The 20,580-nt window shown below is 41.6% G+C and overlaps 1 protein-coding gene and 1 pseudogene across 1 annotated transcript in view; both read right to left on the bottom strand.

Annotated features, from left to right (window-relative positions):
- Window positions 1–20,580, bottom strand: part of Nars1 (asparaginyl-tRNA synthetase 1) — a 581,145-nt gene that overhangs the window by 270,715 nt on the left and 289,850 nt on the right. The gene's annotated exons all lie outside the window — the stretch shown is intronic.
- On the bottom strand, window positions 13,317–13,919 carry LOC127698123 (peroxiredoxin-1-like; annotated as a pseudogene).

The following is a 20,580-nucleotide window of genomic DNA, read 5'->3' as shown; positions in this document are numbered from 1 at the left end:
TGAATGTCATTGACAATCAAGATGTTAGTATATCAAGTAGCATACAGACAGCATAAAATGTGGAACACAGATGGAGCAGAGAGAAGGCGTACTCAAGGAGACAGAGGAAGATGGGTAGGAAAATAGCTAAAAAAAAAAAAAATAGCTTATTGGGCTAGGGCAGTGGTTCTCAGCCTTCCTAATGCTATGACCCTTTAATACAGTTCCTCATGCTGTGGTGACCCCACCACAAAATTATTTCATTGCTACTTCATAACTGCACTTTTGCTACTGTTATGAATTGTAAATATCTGTTATGTAGGATAATTGATATGTGACCCTCCCAAAGGGGTCACAACCCACAAGCTGAGAACCACTGTGTTGGGTGAGGGCGGTGTCAGTCCAAGTCAGTTGTGATCCGTGGTGTCTAGGAGCTCAGCAAGTGCAGAATGAGTGATGCCTGGGCTTATTCACATGGGGACTTTGTAAGATGTTTCTGTGGAGTGGTGGGGTGGAAGCCCAAGGTAGACAAGGTGTGAATACAGGAGAAAGAATTAGAAGAAGAAAGACGAGCAAGGGTCTCAAGAGTCTTGGTTATAAGAAGGAGCAAAGAAGGTAGGGGATGGCATCATAGATATGAGGAAATTTGTCTCATTCTTTAAAAAAAAAAATCTCATCATGAAAATAAGCTTCTACCCACCCCCTTCTCTCAAAACTATTTAGTCCTTTCGTAGTCTTTCTTTCGGAAAAATTCTCAGATTAAAACTGTAAAATGGGAACTGCATCTTTGGCATCAACCAGCTAGCCAGCCATTGTGGTTGGTGGGCCAATTGCATAATGATGCCTGAGACACCTCTTCTAAGAAACACAGGGGACTCTCTCCATGGGAAATAGAGGTTCCAATCCCCTTGTATTGGTCTGTGTGATATAGAAGAAATGTATATTTCACATAAGCACACACACACACACACACACACACAATTTTGGTCAACTAGAATGATCATACACTGAGAAGTTTCTACAAGTTGCACAAACTAAAAGACAGCTCCTTGGTCCAAGAAACTAGAAGCTGTGGAACTAATGGTTTAACCTCAGTCCAAAGTTGAAGTTCCGTGGATGTTTGCTGATATGAATATCATTCAAGGGCTGGCGAAGAAGAAGCATGAGATGTGTAGGAACTGTGTCAGCAAAGATGAGTGTGCTCAAGAAGCAGGCTTACGGGCATGTGGGCTTCCTCCCTCTCCTACCATGTTCTGTTGTATCTGGGCTCCAGGCTATGGGAGGTGCTGCCCACATTCATGGAGGGAACTTCAGCCTCAGTTTTCTTTTCTCTGGCAACAGCCTCACAGACATAATTAGGAACATGCTTGAATTCTTTCCTAGCATTCCTCAATTCAGCTGAGATGACAACCAAGATCAACAAGTTCTCCTTTGTTGCCAAGTGTCCCAGTCTTTATATGGCCTCCATCAGGTGAAATCAGAAAACTGACCTCTGGCCTACGACATCATGTATTTTCTATTTCTTGGAGGAGGGGAACATAAACTGTACAGTACATTTTAGTACCTTTTACTTTACACCAAATAGTTTGTGTCTGTCCATATGCACGTATGGTGTGTGTGTTGATGTGTGTACATGTCAAGGTGGAGGGCAGAAGTAAATTCAAACTGTCATTCCTCAGATGCCAATAGCTTAAAGCTCACCAAGTATGTCAGGCCAACTGACCAACAGCCGTGTGTACACATATGCATCACCATGACTCGCCTTTTTTTTTTAATGTAGGTCTTTGGACTCAAACTCAGATCTTCACGTTTGCAAAACTGGGCTGCAACCCCAGTCCTATGCCGACCATTTAATTGGCATATTTGTTACCAGACCCCATCTCCCCAAGGTAGGATGGGACCCTCCCATGAAACAGATATGTGGCTTTAGTTACCCTGCATCTTGATGACACTGGCTTCTTCCTAGATTCAAAGAGAATTTGGGTTTGAAAGACACAGATGGTTTTGTTTTCTAGACAAGCACTATGCCCATCTTCTGTAGAGAAAGCTTACTGAACACACATAATACATAAACCCATGCCCACCTATGCTCAGATTAGAATATTTGTCTGCAGTATATGCCACAGTGTGGTACTGACATTTTTACTGTGTTCTAGTGGGATAGCAGAAAGGAGAAAGGCCTCCTTTCCTCAAGAACCTCAGAGGCTTGAAATTACCCAGCATGTTCCCTCTGGGGAAGGTCTTTCTTCCTGAGCTTTAAATATTGAGTCCTGCAGGAGTCCCTCTCAGAGCTGAGGGACAGCTAACGATGCTTCAGTCTTGTGCTGACTTTGACCTGGAAGAAAAGAGTTTGAACTTTCAGGCCTATCAAAAAGGAGCAGCTTGTCTTTGTCCTGATCACAGTGAGGCAGAAGGGCTGTCCAAGCAAATCTTCATGAGTCAGATTGATGGAGGCATGAAGAGCTGCTTATGGTCGCTATGGAAACCCCCCAGTTTCCAGCTATTGTGAGCACTTGAGGAAAGCCCTCTTGTCTTCCCAAAAGGAAAGATGCCACTAAACTTGCCAGTTTTTATAAGCCTGTCCCAGCACTCAAAATCCCTTTGTCTACAGTTAGACTGACTCTGTTCCTCTGTCACCTCTACTTTGGCCATGACCCATTCTCAGCCATCCTGGGTGATGAAATGAAGACTTACATTTCTTTTCTAACTCCAGCTCCTGATGGCCAAAGTCCTACCGTCCCCTGCCACCATCTCAGTGAGGTCCATCAGGAAAGCTTGAATCCCAGAATCTTAGTTTCTGCCGCACCTCACTCCCCAAGGACACTTCTATTTCTTAGATCTTTGTTTAAAGATTTCAGATGAATTAAAGGGAAGGGTGACTGGGTAAAGTGACATCGCTTGTGTCCTTTGGGCTATTGCCTCCTCAGCTTTGTTTCCCTTTCTGCCCTAAAGCTTCACGCTTTGCTCAGTCATTGTGACTGTCTGTCACCATCACACTAATTGAAACAGAATTCCTTAAGGTCATATCTCCAGTGCTTTATCTAACCATGCTACCCACACCTTTCTACATCATTTGACACATTTGACAACTCCCTCCCACCCACATGTCACACAACAACCCCCGCACCCACTCCAATGCTTCTTTGAATGTCTCTCTTCCTGGTTTCTGTAGATTTCTCGGAAGTCCTTCTACCTCTGTCTTATTCAGCCTAAGATCTTCACACCTCTCCTCTTATACATCCTCTGAAACATATGTAAAACCACACTGTGGCCCTCCCTTTAGACCCAATCTTCTGTTTGTTGAATACCATTATCACCTCTCATTCCCCTAGATTGGGATCCAGGAATCTCTGAGCCCTTCCTCTTCTCAACCCCCAGATCCAAACCATCTCCAGATATTCTCCAGGTCCTGGATATTCTCCAAAATATCCCCCATCACCAGTCCATTCTCTCATCTCTAGCCCTTCTTGCTCATCAAGAAGAGTGAACTTCCTAAACATGTTCACTGAACCTCAACAACAGAGACTCTCACTTCTCATGTGGAACTAAAGTCTCTGCTCTATTCTTTGAAACCCTAAACATCCCCGTCCCATCAGCTACATTTTTCCCAATTAGAGTCTGACCTCTTTGCTGCAGTCAAATTCTACTTGTTGGGTTTCTACCACAACAGTTTTGCTTGCCCTGACGATCCACAGACTGTCATTGATTCTTTCCTCCTTGGAAGCTCTATTCCAGCTTTCCACATTCATTCCAGGGTCCTCATCAAGCTTGCTTCCTTTTTTTTGTGGTAATTAGTGACATTTGGCCACCGCTATTTTAGATCTAATTCTTCTTGATTTCATTTCCTATTAAAACACAGTGCTAATTATTTTCTGATGGGTATAACCATATCTGTAATATAAATGAAAGACTTATTTTGACAATATCACCAAACTAGAGATTATAAATGCTGGAGAAGATATTTGAAGATTAATGAGTGGTGATCTTGGTGGTAGAAAAGGGGATTTAAGTATGACAATACCCTTTTAACTACTTTCTATGCTTTTGCTTCATTTTAGATTTTATTTAGTTTGATTTGTTTTGCATTGATTTCTCCTTGAGACAATACCATCCTATGTGGCTCAGGCTATACACAAATCTTGTCTTACCCTACTGATTGTCACAACTGCAAGTGTGGGTCAAAATACCCGGTTCATTTTCCATCCTTTAATATAAATGATTAATGGGGGGTCCTACTCTAAAGAAACAGAACTGATAGAATGAACATATATTTATTTACATATTAAAAGTGGATGTATTAGAGTGGTTTAAAGGCTGTGGTACAATAATGGCTGTCTCCTGATTGAAAGGTAGCTTGTTCAGTCCATAAGACTGCATGTCTTAGCAGTCCCAATCTGGTCTTAGCATCCAAAAGGATTTCTAGAGAGTGGCTGGTCTTCCACTAACATTGGCATCTGAAAGAAGTGGGTTCTAATACCCAGGAGTATCTCAGCAGCAGAGTAGATGAACTTAGCAGTGATAATGGGGTCAGTAGGTCAAAATCAAAAGTTGTCTTTTTCCATGACATTTTATACAGGTTCCCAATAAAACTTACAACCCAGGTTTAGTGTGGGTCAAATGATCAGATCAAAAACAATCCCTCACAAGCATGCCCAGATATTTGGGTTAAAAACCAAGATTAGCCATCACATGAGGGATTTGGTTTTCCTATTAAAGCTATGTAGACAATAGAGGTGCACCATTTCTTATCCAAATGGAAATTCTAGAGCCTTCTATAATCATGAAGACAAAAATAGATAGGATGTAGGATGAATTCGCTAACAACCGACTCAATTGGAAATCTGCAATGAAAAGATAATAAATCCACGCCTGAAAATTTTCAAATAGATTTTCAATCAGCTCTTAGATCAGGCTTGTGAAAAAAACAAGCAAACTACAAACCATGTGGTACTCAACAAAAGCATTCATGGGATGGAAGCAAAGTGATCATCAGAAATTAATGGACAACAATACAAAAGTCTAAGAGTGCAAACGTGGACACACACACACACACACACACACTAGAACTAAATGAACTAAACTCTCAACTGAGAAAAGTAATAAGATAATCCCAAGAAAGAGAAGAAAAGAAGTACAATTTCTACAAATTAATAACATAAAATTCCATCCTTCATGGAGAAACACATTTGGCAAATTTCACTAAGAAATCAGCTGAACACATGGTTCTTCGGAAAGGCAGAAGGATAGATTTCAGAGCCTGGTTTTCAGTTGCAAAGCAAGTAACTAACTAAGGGGTCTTGGCAAGCTCCTTAAATTCTCTCAGCACAGGTTTGCCATGTGCGAAATGTAGATAACAGAATAAGCTTGCCTCACACACTGCTGTCAGCATCAGTCAATGTGTGATATTCAAAGGATATAGCACAGGGCCTGGCTTGCAGAACAAACAATAAACAACGATCATTGTAACATCACTCTAGCGCCCTGGGCTTAAACGGAGCACTAGATCTCAGTCTGGGATTTGTGTTGGAATTAACTGTGTTGATTTTGACAATTCTATTGGCTGACTATTTTCATTCTAAGGGACAGTTGGAATTTCTCAGACGAATCATTTCTAGAATTCTCTGAACTAAACCATTAATACAAGCATGCTTCCCAGGTGCATGTGAGCCCAGTGTTAACTGTTTCTGCAACTTCCCTAGACAGCTCTTTGATGTGTGCCTATGCAGGTTTATGGCTTTCCCAATGTCTAACACGGAACAACTTTTCAACATTTTCTTTCATTTTTCCCTTTTTTTTTATTTCTTAGAAATAGGAGTCCATACCTAACAGTTAAAGTAACAAAATGTTTTTAGTTACCTTACCCCACAATAAACAACAAAAAGCACTGCATTTAGTGTGGGGCAAGGACTTGGTATACATGGTTTGCTTAAGAACTGTCCTTAGGGAAAAGTGAGAAATGAAAGTGACAGGTGTTAGCATTTTGTCTAAGTCCCGCCCCACAGTTGCCAGGCAGCAGTCAGGTATGCCGACTCACTATAAAAGGGGCTGATCGCCCTCTCTGCTCTCTATTGCTCTCTTGCCTTCTTGCTCTTTCCTTTCATCTCTTCAGCCTCTCTCCCCATTCCCCTCCCCCTCCCCCCACACATGTTCATGGTCAGCCTCTGCTTCTCTATTCCTCTCTCTCTCCCCCCTTCCCCCACCCTCACACCCCCCACCCCCCACACACCCCCTTTCTACTACCATCTCAACTCCTCTCCCCATGCCCTGAATAAACTCTATTCTATACTATATTCTCCTGTGGCTAGTCCCTTATGGGGAAGTGATGCTTCAGGTGGGTCCACAGAGGCACCCCCTTCCCCTACACTTGACTACATATCCACCAAACATAGTCCTTCTCTCCTTATCTTTTTATAAACACAACAAGAGGATCTGTGAGTTATTTCAATAATTGGGTTGCTGCTGTGGAAACTTGGAGCTCAGTGCCTTTAAGGATGTAGGGTGCTGTGGAGAGTATACCTCACAGTTGTGTTATTGAGGCATAAAGAGGCTGGGTCTTTAGCTACAGTTCTTTTCAGCCTAGGTTGAGGAGGACTCTTTGGAAAGTCAATATAGCAACAGAGAAAGCCCACAATCATACTTGGCTGCAGGGGAGAGCTATTAGCACGTAGGTGAGTAATTGTGCCAAATTGATCTGAATTTCCACTGGGAAAGACAGAATTGTCAACTCGACACTCAAATTTTGAGCGAATTTGTCCAGGCCTCCTGGTTGAAAATGAGTGAGAAATGAGGTGCCATACTTAGAAAATTCTTTCTCACAGCTGTTCTATTCAAGATTGGTTTTAAAATTTTTAAATATATATATATATATATATATATATATAATTTATAAATTTTTATAATTCATAACATATACAATATATTTTGATCATATTTTCCTTCCCCCAGATCCTCTCCACCATCCTACCAACTCAGATTCATGTTCTTTATATCTCTCCTGGAAAAAAAAAGGAAAAAAAAAGTAACAAAATCCCCCAAAACAAAAGTCAAACAGACCAACAAAAGAAAATAAATGAGACAAAAAATGCACACACACACACACACACACACACACACACACACATACAAAGATAGGATCCATTTTGTGTTGGCCAAATACTCTTGGGGTCCTACCAAGGTCCAGGGTCCTACCCTGGAGTGTGGTTGATATATCCAATGTCATTCCATTGAAAAAACCTGATTTTCTTCACAGCAGATACTAATTATCAATACCTTCTTGATTGGGGGGTAGGACTTTTCGATCACTTCCTTTCTCAAAGCTGGGATTTTGTCTGTTTTGAACCTGTGCAGGTCTTGTGTGCTGTCCCACAAGACCTTTGAGTTCATAGGTGCATCCATCAGGCTGTGTCTGGAAGACATGGTTCCTTTGGAATCAACCACAACCTCTGACTCTTTCATTCTGTCTCCTCTTCTGCACAGATAGATCCATGAGATTTATGGGAGGCCTTTGTTAAAGACATCCCACTTACGGCTGGGTGCTCCAAAGTTCCTTACTCTCTGTACATGGTTCAATTGTTCCCCGTGTTAATTCCCATCTAGTACTAGAAGGATCCTATCTGTGTGTGTGTGTGTGTGTGTGTGTGTGTGTGTGTGTGTGTGTGTGTGTGTGTATGAGAGCTAGACAGAGAGAGAGAGAGAGAGAGAGAGAGAGAGAGAGAGATTAGGGTTGAATAATGCAGTGATTTGTGGGAATAACAATGTCATTGGGGTCATTTTATTGCTTTGTTCCTTAAGCAGAATAATAGTAGGATTTCCCCCAGGCCTGTGATCTATCTAGTCTCAGGTTCTTGGCCACTTAATAGTGCCACGAGTGGGCACCATTTTATAAAGTAAGTCTTAAATTTGATTTTAAATGTGATTTGTTGCTCCCATAACTATGTGCCACTATTGTACCAATATATCTTGTAGGCAGGTCTCTACTGTAGGTCACAGTGTTTATAGCTAGGTGAAATGGATAATTAATGTTTCCTTTGCTAGTCTGCAAAGCACCTTCTATCACTATAAATGCTAGTCTGTAGGGCTGAAGCTTGTAGTTGGACACCAGTTCAATATCTCCATGTCTGATGGTATAAGTAACTTGCATGTCTTCAGCAATAGGGCAGGTTATAGAAAGTAAACAATAGCCTGTGCCCTGTAATGTTTGGACACTGACTAAAGAAGATACCATCCTGATGTGCTAGATGGATCTCATCTAGATCACTTTTTATTCATAAATCCTAATCCCTATGAAGCACTTAATAAAGATGAAAATATTGGTGGCTTTCAATAAAAGGAATCAGCAATTCATAAGGTGTGCTTCATGGTATAGGTGCTGCTAATGGCCCCCTGTTTGGGTTCCTCCATACCAAAACCCTGCCTTTGATTTCTTGATGGCAGGATGGATATGATTGGCAAGTGAGTATGGGATCACTCATACCTGATGCACTATAGTAGACAGATGTGGCTCCCCTGAGGTCTGCAAAACCATCTGCTTCAAACTGCAATTATGGTTTTTTATGCAACTCCAATGGCTATTCTTGGTTGTCAACTTGACTATATCTATGACAAACTTAAACCCAAATGACTGGGCACACTATGAGGAGCACACTATTTTTTTCCTTAACTCAACTATTTGAAGTAGGAGGACCAACTTCTAATTTGGATCTTTGAGGTGTGAAGACACACTTTTAATTCAGATTTTTTTTAATTTTTTTAAATTTTTTAATTTTTTCATTCGATATATTTTTTATTTACATTTTAAATGGTTTCCCCTTTTCTGGATTCCCACTCCCCGAAAATCCCATAAGCCCTCTTCCCTCCCCCGATTCCTCCATCCACTCCTTCCCACTTCCCTGTTCTGGTATTGCCCTATACTGCTACACTGAGTCTTTCCAGAACCAGGGGCCACTCCTCCGTTCTTCTTGGACATCATTTGATGTGTGGATTAGGTTTTGGGTATTCCAATTTTCTAGGGTAATATCCACTTATTAGTGAGTGTATACCATGATTGATCTTTTGAGACCCGGTTACCTTACTTAGTATGATGTTCTCCAGCTCCATCCATTTGTCTAAGAATTTCATGAATTCATTGTTTCTAATGACTGAATAGTACTCCATTGTGTATATATACCACATTTTTTTGTATCCATTCCTCCACTGAGGGATACCTGGGTTCTTTCCAGCTTCTGGCTAATATCCAATATATACAAAGAACTCAAGAAGTTAGACCCCAGAAAACCAAATAACCCTATTAAAAATGGGGTACAGAGCTAAACAAAGAATTTTCACCAGAAGAACTTCGGATGGCTGAGAAGCATCTTAAAAAATGCTCATCATCATTAGTCATTAGGGAAATACAAATCAAAACAGCCCTGAGATTTCACCTTACACCAGTCAGAATGGCTAAGATTAAAAACTCAGGAGACAGCAGGTGTTGGCGAGGATGTGGAGAAAGAGGAACACTTCTCCACTGCTGGTGGGGTTGCAAATTGGTACAACCACTCTGGAAATCAGTCTGGCGGTTCCTCAGAAAACTGGGCACCTCACTTCCAGAGTATCCTGCTATATTAATCCTGGGCATATACCCAGAGGATTCCCCAGCATGTAATAAGAATATGTGCTCCAATATGTTTATAGCAGCCCTATTTTTAATTCAGATCTTTTGAGGTGGGAAGATTCACCTTTAATCTGGACCATACCTTCTGCTGATATTCTATATAAAGGACATGAAAGACGGAAGCTTCTTTACCCTCTCCCTCTCTCTCTCATTCTCTCTCTTTCTTCCATATCTGCTTGCTTTTGCTCTCACTAGTAAGTCCATACCTACCATTGCAACTTCTTCTTTCAGTGTATACTGAAGACAAGCTGAGACACTCAGCCTGGTGGACTGAACCACTTTGACCTTCCATTGGTAGATAGCCTTCATTGAACTAGTGGGACATTGCCTGTAAATCACTCTACTAAATCCTCTTTAGAAAGATGATAGATGACAAATAGATGATAGACAGATGATAGATGGGTAGATAGATAGATAGATAGATAGATAGATAGATAGATAGATAGATAGAAAGATAGATGATAAATGCAGTTAGATTATACATAGATTCAATCTACAAGCTCTGTTCTTCTAGAGAATCTTGATTAATACAATTTCTAACAACAAAAAAATAACATTTACACATTAAATCTCTCAGAATTCTATCATCAACTTTATTGGTCTTATGGTTTCTTGACAAGAGAAACAAAACAAAAATATAGACATCATTTTCAGATTCAAATAATGAGGCTTAGAGAGGTAAAGCAAATTATAGGAGGTGACAAAAGACCTTTTCTTTTCTTTTTAAGATTTATTTGTTTGTTTTATGTGAGTACACTGTTACTCTCTTCAGAGATACCAGAAGAGGGCATCAGATCCCACTACAGATGGTTATGAGTCATCATGTGGCTACTGGGAATTGAACTCAGGACCTCTGGAAGAACAGTCAGTGCTCTTAACCACTGAGCCATCTCTCCAGCCCCCAAAAGACTTTTTCAGAATCACCCTCCACTTGATCGGACTGTTATTTCCCTTGAAAAGTATAGAGTGTAAGGCAGACTCTGATGTCAAATCTACAGCTCATCACAGGGTCAAGACACTTTCTCACCATAACCCAAGATTCAGGTTTGTATTGTTATTTTTTTAAAATAAAGGCACAAAAACATCTATTTCTTTTTCACCCTAGAAAACTAGATATTTTCAGTTGCTTAACCCAACCACCATGATCCATGCCTTCGTGGTGAGAATAAAAGGTATTCGTTCATAGGGAATGGTCACCTTGCAAAGAACAACACAAAGCAACGGTGTAAATGAATCAAACATGGGAACAGCTCAAAGTTCTGTTAGACTTCACTGTACTCCCCCCTCTCTCTCCTTCCCTCTCTCCATCCCCTCTTCCCCCCTCTTTCTACAATCACTGGTTACCTATAGCTCTTCATTTATGGGTGGAGCCTCATGAAACTTTGCTCATCCGTGTTGACATATCAATAGGTATTGTCATTATGCAATTCTGTCTTTTTTACACAACTGTATTGCTGAGATTTCATAGATGCAGCTTGCTTATCATTCCTACAAGAAACTAGTACCATGCACCCTGGCTCTTAGAATCTCTCTGCCCTCTCTTTTCTCTGAGCCATGGGTGAGGGGGTTGCATTATAGATGTGCCAGTTAGGGATGAACAACCCATATTCACTTAGTCTCTGACTTTTGACCAATTGTGAATCTCAGGAACAGTCTCCATCTGCTGAAAAGGAAGCTTCTTTGATGAGAGGTGAGAGTTACACTTATCTATGTGTATAAGGATTAGTATATAGAATCCAGTTAGAACTTACATTGGTTTAGGAAAATGGCAAAAGCAGATTCTCTCTTAGGGTCTATGACCTCTCTCCAGCCACATATAGTTGACTGGATTTATAGTAGTAGGCATGAATTCTCTCCCATTGACAACACGTAGTTGGCTGGGTGTACAGTACCAGGCATTAATTCTCTCCCATTGATAATATGTAGTTAGCTGGATTTACAGTACCAGGCATGAATTCCCTCCCATTGACAACATGTAGTTGGCAGGTTTACAGTACCAGGCATGAATTCCGTCCCATCGAGTGGACTTTAAGTCCATTTAGGCAGTGGTTAGTAACTCTCAAGATAGAAGTGCCACAATGATAGCACTTAATATCTCATGAGGCTGGTTATTTTTGTGGTTCGGTCAGGTATCTGAGGGTCCAGCATTACAGCCATGTAGTTGTCATCACTTTTATCCTTTGGCAGCTTGTATAGCACCTTTGGATGAAAGTTCGTCTTCATGGAGCTTTCAGGTCATTTCCAGTTCAATCCTTCTAAACCAGTGGTTCTCAACCTGTGGGAAGGAACCCCTTTGGGGTTCAAACGACCCTTTCACGGGGTCACCTGAGACCATTGAACAGCACAAATATTTTCATTCCAATTCATAACAGTCACAAAATTAGTTATGAGGTAGCAACAAAAATAATCTTATATTGGAGGTCATCACAACATGAATAACTGCACTAAAGAATCACAGCACTAGGAAGGTTGTGAACCATTGTTCTAAGTCCTGTATCTAAAATAATAGGGTCTGATCGTCAAGTTTCAGGAAGCAACTACAGGCAGTGGCAGAGCCTTATATTTTAGGAGTCTCTTGGTCTCCCTGGATCAACAATTTGAACTAACACTAACACTGGGTTGTTGTTAGGTACAGTTCTTGGGCAAAGGATTATCATCCCATGTGATGTAACTCTACTAATTCTCTGACCCCTCCCCCATTTGTGTGTGTTTGTGTGTGTATAAATGTATATGATTGTGAATTTATAAAATAATGTTTCCCCGAGGCTTTCCCAAACATCGTTAGTGTTATTTTATCTCTCCGGCCCCCCTCTACCTTTGTATTACTCTCACTTCTTGCTCCCCAGTTAAAGTCCCTATTTTTCCCCTTTCTCCTTGTCCTACCCTTCTCTACAGGCCCCATCCTACACTGCTCTCCGTGGTTCTTATCCACTTTCCTGGCGTCAGTGGTTACTGCAGGCTTTATGTTTGAGTCCAAATATTCAGAGCTAGAATCCACAAATAAGATAGAACATGTGGCACTTACATTTCTGTATACTGTGCCAGCTCACACAGCATAATATTTTCTAGTTTCACCCACCTACCTGCAAATTTAATTATTTCATTCTTTGTTATAGTTAAATAGAATTCGCTGTGTATATGTGCTACATTTTCATAAAACCATTCATCAACTGAAGGACATTTATGTTGTTTCTGTTGCCTAGCTATTGTGAATGTGGCTGAGAAGTATCTGCGGAGTAGGTTGTTGAGTCCTTTGGTCATATGCTAAGGGGTGGTGTGGCTGGTTTATATGGTAGATTCACATTTAGTTTTTCTCCTCACCGATGGCCACAGAGGCTGTGCCACCTTACGATCCCACCAATAGTAAAGGATTGTTCCCCCTTCCCCACATCCTCACTGGGAATTTGCTGCCAGTTGTATTCTTTTTTTTTCCCCTCTCAAAGTTCACATTGAATAAAACAAGCAAGCAAACAAACAAAACCAGGGTGATTTCTGTGACTGGTTTATCAGAGAGTCTGCCCACAGCATCGCTCAGCCCATTCCCAGTAGTGGAAGAAAGGCTAACCACCCTCAGCCCTGTAGGAAAGGCATAGCTTGAATCACAGCACATCTTGTGTTTAAGCATGAATACACGAGATTTCCCTCTGGCTGCTCAAGGCTGCCTGGCAGGAAAGTGGTCCAGTGCTCACTTCTGCTTAACGAAATATTCTTCCCTCTTTGGGACATTAGGCTTGATGGTATCGCTGCTAGGTTTCCAGCCAGCTGGGCACACTTTACTACGTTTGTCAGTGAGCTGGAAGGCCTGGACTGGTCTCAGAATCTTATCCACAGAGCAGCCAACAGGAAGATCATTTATAGTGATCTGGCAAATGATACTTTTATCATCAATAATAAAGAGGCCACTGAAAGAGATCCCTCCATCAGCCCTTAGCCCTCCGTAATCCTGAGCAATGGTACACTTGGGATCTGATACCAAGGGAATCTTCATAGGTTCAGCTCCTCCTTGTTTCTTGGGTGTATTAATCGATGCCAGATGACAGAAGTGAGAATCCACAGAAATTCCGATCGCTTGACAGTTGATTCTCTTCTCTCCTGTCGCTGAAAGCAGTGATCTCTGTGGAGCACACAAAAGTAAAACTAAGAGGGTAAAAGAAAAACGATGTGTTTTCCTCTGTATTCACTTAGGCTGATCTCTCTCAATTGTCCGTCAGGCACAACAGCTGTGGCTTTGAAGTTGGGGGCAGGATGCCCAAATTTTGCATTTCCTGAAGACATCTTGCTATCAGCAGGGTCGAGCTGCAGGTCTCTGAGACAAGAAGGCAGGAAGATGACTGCCAGTTGTATTCTTGATCTTAGCCCTTCTGAATGGGATAAGATAAAATCCCAAAGAAGTTTTAATTTGCACTTCTCTAATTACTAAGAATTCTGAACACTTTCTAAGATATTTCTTAGCCATTTTGTGTCTTTTTAAAAGTCTATGGTTTCAACATTTTCATATAATATATTCTGATCATATTTCTCCTCCCTAGTCCTCTCCTAGAACTTTTTCACATTCTTACCTCCTCCCATCCAACTTTATTCTCTCCTCTCTCTCTCTGTGTGTGTCTTTAGGTCAGCAGCCCTGGATTTGCCTGTGACCAGGTTGTTCATGGAGGGAGGGGAAATGACTCAGACAATGTCACCCCTCTAGCCAGGATCCTGATCCAAATCCCTGCCCCTCCTTACTACATGACAGATACCTCCCATCTCTGTGACCTACAGGTTCTACTGGCCTAGGCAGGAAAGGGTTAACCAGTAGCCACCTTTCCACCAGACAACTGTTGCTCCTCTTCCAGAGGGAATCCTGCTGCTGGATTCATGACCAAGCCAATCCTCGTTCTTCCACATTGGGTCAAGCAATTTGGTACGTGCCACCTTTGTCTGAACAAAGGGCTGCTCCACAGGACAGCTCATGCAGCAGCATCTGGGCCTGCCCTTGATGCTCGCTGACCTCCTCCTCATCAGGAGCAGTGTGGGAGTCATCAAGCAGACAAGAAAATGGAGCAGGGTAGGGAGCAGAGGGGGACGACATGAACAGTTTCTATTTTTTACTATGAAAAGAGATTTTTTTGACATATTAAGTAAAAGAATTTTAATACATTAGCACATGCGGGGTTGGAGGGAAAGAAAGAAAAAATAAGAGAACAGCTTTCCTAAAGCAACTCCCCACTGCTCCAAGGTACCTTTTGGTAAGATAAATGGCTTAGTCTTTACCCTGGCTTTTCTCTCCCCTGAGCATCTCAAAAACAGATTTCTTTTTTTCTATTCAAACAACCAGAACATGGCTTAAGGGGATTTCAAGCTACACGATGAATGTGGATGAGTGTGCACACACACACACACACACAAACACACACACACACACACACACACACACCACTACATATTCCTACATACACTGCTCTCCACAACACACGGCTTTTGCCCCTTTGGAGAAGGATGCTCCTCTGCTACTGTGTAAGTATACAAATGAAGATGTTTGCCCACCTCTCACTGTGTGGAAATTGGATCTAAATCCAAGCAAATTTGTTTGTTTGTTCGTTTATTCTTTCTCATACAATACACCCTAACCATGTACACATCCTCTCTCCCCTAGATCCTCTCTACTCCTCCATTTCCCTTCTGAAAAAGAGCAAGCCTCCTAGGGACAAATACCAAACACAGAATAACAAGTTAAACTAAAACAAGGCCCAACTCACAATATCAAGGCTGGGTGAGGTAACCCAGTAAAAGGAAAAGTCCAAGAGCGAGCAAGTGAGTCAAAGCAGCCCTTAACCCACCACTTGGAAGAAAGAGGCAGGCAGATAGATCTCTGAGTTTGAGGCCAGCCTGGTCTACAGAGTGATTTCCAAAAGTTATTTTTTTTAAACATCCCAATCACTGCCTCCAGCCCCAATCCCCTCCTTAAAGAGTCCGTCCCTTCTCCCTCCCACCTCTCCTCCTCTGAGAGGGTGGCCCCCCAGTGGGTATCCTTCCACCCTGGCACATCAAGTCTCTGCAGGGTTAGGTGCATCCTCTCCAGGCAAGGCAGCCCTGTTGGGGAAGGGATTCCACAGACAGGCAACAGCTTTAGGGACAACCCCTGCTCCAGTTGTTGGGGGACCCACAACTGCTACATATGTGTCAGGGGCCTTGGTCCAGCCTGTTTGTGCTCTTTGAGTCTCCGAGAGCTCCCAAGGTCCACGTTAGTTCACTCCGTTGATCTTCCTTTGGAGTTCCTGTTCCCTTCCAGCTTTCGACCTGAAAGTCATGTTTAAAGAGCAGTAGCGGTTCAACCAGAACAGGTTGGACTAAACCATTCAGCTTTAGAAATTTATTAACTATTTACATTCTTTCCTCCATCCAGTCTTTGTCTTGTTTGTATCCACTTGATTTTATAAAGTCCAACTTGAATAAACGTATAAGTGTCTGGAAGGTTAAATGGGAGGGTAAACACTGTGACTTTTCTGACCAAAGCTATGACTTTACTTTAAAAGCCTACATTGCCTATGACCAAGTAATCGCACTCTATGAGTAGACCTTCAGGAATGAGTCATACAAGTGTGAGAATATTTATTTACAGGAAATTTATAGTAGCAAAATAAGACAAATGAAATAATATCTAATAACAAATAAGTACAGTTTTCTGAGCAATGATACACTTCTATAAGAAAAAAAAAACGAAGCCCATGAAAGTGATAACGTTAACATAGAAAAATGTTAAGTAAAAACTAGATGCTGACATAGGATGCAGGGATGCGTGTGTCACAGAAGCGCTTCAGCATCAGGTCAGCATCGTGTGTCAGCATCAGGAAAGGTCTGGCAAGATAAATGTGAAGGTAGTCACAGTGTTCATTCGTGGAAATGCACATGGCATAAATTTCAGTTGTTTATCATGCTATCTATATTTTTTCATTAGACAAATGATTAATGCCTCAAAAATCATGAATTTTTTTTAAACTAAACTAACTTTTCCATCTCTGAGATCACTTCCATCATTGCAGTGCCCTCTCTCCAGCATGACAAAACCACTCGCTAACATATCAGACACATTAGTGTTAAAATGGCAACCACCGGCTCCACACATGCAGCTAACTCTAGAGAGCCCTGGTGCTGGGATCTCAGCTTCCACACCTCTTGTTATGATTCTTTAAAAATATTTGTGCAGTTACTGGAGAGACATCTATTTCACTCTTTCCTTCCTTCTTTCCTGGGTAATAAAAGAGGGAGACAGGAGTCCTAGAGGGGGAGTCTGATCTTTATTTGATGGACTTTTCCTTTTTTGTGAAAGATTTTAAAGTATACGTGTAGAAAGAACAGAGAATAATCTTTGGTCATCCTGTTACTTGAGTCATTTGAGAGTAGCCCAGAGCACCTTGAACCCCAATAAACCAGACAACAGCTGGCCAGCAAGTATGACTCACCAGCCAGGAGGTTCAGAGCTGGGGCTCCCCCTCAGCCAAAGTTGAATGGTGGTGGTTGAGAAAGATTGTGAGATTCGTTCATTTAATCAGAAAGCTCCAGGTGATGCTTGGAGCTTGATCTGGGTCATTCCAGCCTCTCAAATCAATCACTACGTATTGACTGAGTGCTGACTGTTTGCTAGGCTTTGCGCAAGGCATTTTGGGAGAAGCACAATGAGCACTGTCCTCCTCAATTATGGCTTCAAGCCCATGGGTAACAAAGCCCAGAGCTGTCTGGATGCAAACGGCATTAGCTAAAGGAATGCAGAGACAGGACACCCTGAGGGCAGTAAGACATAAGCTGGAATCAAGAACAGAAAATATTGCTTGTTGAGAAACCAGGAGTGTATTAAAAAGATAGTAGCTTCAACATACCCAAATGCCAACACCTTTACACTATAGCTGACAGAACAGTTGGGCTGGGGTCTGAGCCGCCCTCTCTATGCAGTTGTTCAGCATCACAGCTGCCAGGGGTTCTGTTATCTTTCATATATATTCTTCAAGACCACCCAGGGCCTCAACATAAAGCCAGCATATCGAGGAAATGGCCTAGGATCTCAGAAAGATGTTGCTGTAGTCTGGGCATGCCAGCAGCTCATGCCACTTGTCACACACGCCTTTGGCCTAAAGTAAGCAAATGGCCCCACCTAGATAACTAGTTACAGAATTGTAAATAATGGAAAATTTCACAGCTTTGAATACCGACCCACTTAAGCAACCATTCAATGCTCAATACAGGGGTTGGGGTTTCGTCAGAACCAGAAACTGGGTTGAAACCCTTCTGCAGTGCCCCAGTCTTCCCAGAGGGAACTGTCTCTAACATCTCTTGGAGCTGCTTTCAGCAAAATGTCACCATCCACCAGGCATGCTGGGCCCTTACAGTCAGAAGGAACTGGCACCCTAGAGCCACCTCTGTCCTCACACACCTGGGAGCTGTGGAGAACTAGACAACTAGACAAAAGTGATTCATCCTTCTTCGACTCCCAGGCAGAGGAGCTGTAAAAAAACATGATCAAATGTGACAAAGACCGTGCAAATAAAGACCATGCAATTCATATAAATATGTAGAGGCCATGTTTGTCTTTGAAATGCCTATGTTCCATCAAAAGTCCTTGGAGAACTGCTTTGTATGTACCTATAGCAAACAAAAGTCAAAGCTGAATGAACATCCTACCTCTCCACTGTGAGCTTCCCTGTGTCTCTGCTGTTAGGGTCCTATGGCTAGCCATTGCCATAGCGGCAAGGAACTCCAGTGAGAGGAGCCGGAGAACGGCGTGCCACCGAACAGCCTAGCCCCATGACTAGCAGACTTGGGCATCTGTCCCACCTCAGATGTGTAAGGTGAGATGGCTGCCGGCTACCTTTCTCCTCTCAGAGCATCGGTATCAATGCCTGTCTGAAAGGGAGCTGAGTCATAGGTCTCAGCTCTGGAGACCCTTGGTAGAAAAATCTGATAGGCACAGCCTACCATATTCCTTAGATCTGGTCTTCCGTGTGCACTATGTACTAAGCACTCGATAAACACTTATGGACTAAATGGGCACCTTTAGCTGTTTTAGCTACGACTCCCTGTGTGATAGGTGCTGCTTCTCCTAAATTATTTCCTGAGGGAGATGACGAATAAGAGGAGCAGGGAATGGACAGGATTGTACTGGGAAAGCAGGGGGTTCTGAACACTTTTTCAACTATTTTATTCCTAGACCTTGTATACACTTGGCCTGAACCTATTTATAGCTTAAGATAACAAGAAGATAGATCACAGTAAGATCACTTAGTTCAAGCTCTTTAGTATATGTGAAAAGCAGTAATAATACTACATACTTAGTGTCTTTTCTTGCTTAATAAATTAAGACTACTTTATTTAGATTCCAGAGAAGGGTCCCAGCCAGTGCCTATCTAGTCATACTAGTTAAGTGGTTGTCATTGACTGCACATATGTATGTATGTGTATATATAAGACTAATTAGACATATATACATATATATATACACACACACACACACACAGACACAGACACACACACACACACACATTCTCAGGGCTAACCACTTGGTATTGGATAACCAATTGGGAAGACTCTTCTCTGAGGAAGTCCACTTTTCCCAATTTTTAGCCCTCTCCCATTGCTCATAGCTTTTTGTCTACGGATGAGGGACCAGAAGCCTTTCCCCTTCCATGTTAGCATGTCTATTGATGTTATTATTCAGGACTTGTTTAATCAGCCATGTTGATGAGACTTCATGAGTGTAACCTCTCTGACATTTTTAGGAGTCACAATCTCACAGCAAACTTCCAGTTCCTCTGGCTCTTACCATCTCTCTCCCCTTCTCCTTACTGGTGCAAGAATTGTGTTTATGTATCAGTTGGGACTGAACACCACACGATCTCTTATTCTCAGCATTTTGATCAGCTGTAGGGTTTTTTGTAATAGCCTCCATCTGTTGCAAAGAGAAGTTTCCTTGATAAGGGGCAGGAGCTACATTTATCTGTGAGTATCAGAATAAATATTTAACATGTTGTTAGTAATTATGCTGGTTCAGTGAAGAGGAAGTTGTAGGTTCTCCTCCAAGATCCATGATTTCACTATGGACTAGTTGGCTGGGTTTCTAGTACTGGGCAAGGTTTCCCACTTAGTCAGCAGACCCTAAGACTAATTAGACTAATTAGAGCTGTTGGTTATAGCCAAGCTATATATGCCATGACTATACCTGATGGTTATTACTGTGATTCATTGATGTCATATCTGAATAGGATTGTTGTTTGCTCCCTTCTTTGGAAACATGTATGGTACCTTCTCGCACTATGAAAATTATTTATCAGTTCCAGGAAAGGGGTTTCTGGGCCCTGTACCTGAAGTTGGTGCTATCTCGATCAATAGAGATTTAACTTCCACCTCAGAGAAGTAACAAAGGCAATAGCAATAGGCTGTATGTTTGAGGAATCGTTTGAACAATCCTAACCAACAACTCAGAAGAGGGCTTCTCATGCCTGGTATTTTGTTTTTTGTTGGACAGTCTATGGCTCTTGGGGGAACCATTGTCAGCCCAGATAGAAATATTTCATTTAAACTAATGTGTGTATGTACATACAGACGTATATGAATTACATGTTATCATAGGTAGACAGACAGGGAGATAGGTTGATAGATAGATAGATAGATAGATAGATAGATAGATAGATAGATAGATGATAGATAGATAGATAGATAGATAGGATGATAGAAATATAAATAGATTGATAGAAGATAGAAGATAGATAACAGATGATTAATAGAATGATAGATGATAGATTAGATAGATAGATAGATAGATAGATAGATGACAGATATACAGATGATTGACACTTTGGCAGATAGATAATTGATAGTTTGATACATAAATAGATAGATAGATAGATAGATAGATAGATAGATAGATAGATAGATAGATAGATAGATAGATAGATTGATTGATGGAATGCTTGTCTATA

Source organism: Apodemus sylvaticus, chromosome 13, assembly GCF_947179515.1.
Source record: "Apodemus sylvaticus chromosome 13, mApoSyl1.1, whole genome shotgun sequence".
In the NCBI taxonomy this organism is placed as follows: domain Eukaryota; kingdom Metazoa; phylum Chordata; class Mammalia; order Rodentia; family Muridae; genus Apodemus; species Apodemus sylvaticus.
This window is presented reverse-complemented; position numbering and strand designations above follow the sequence as displayed.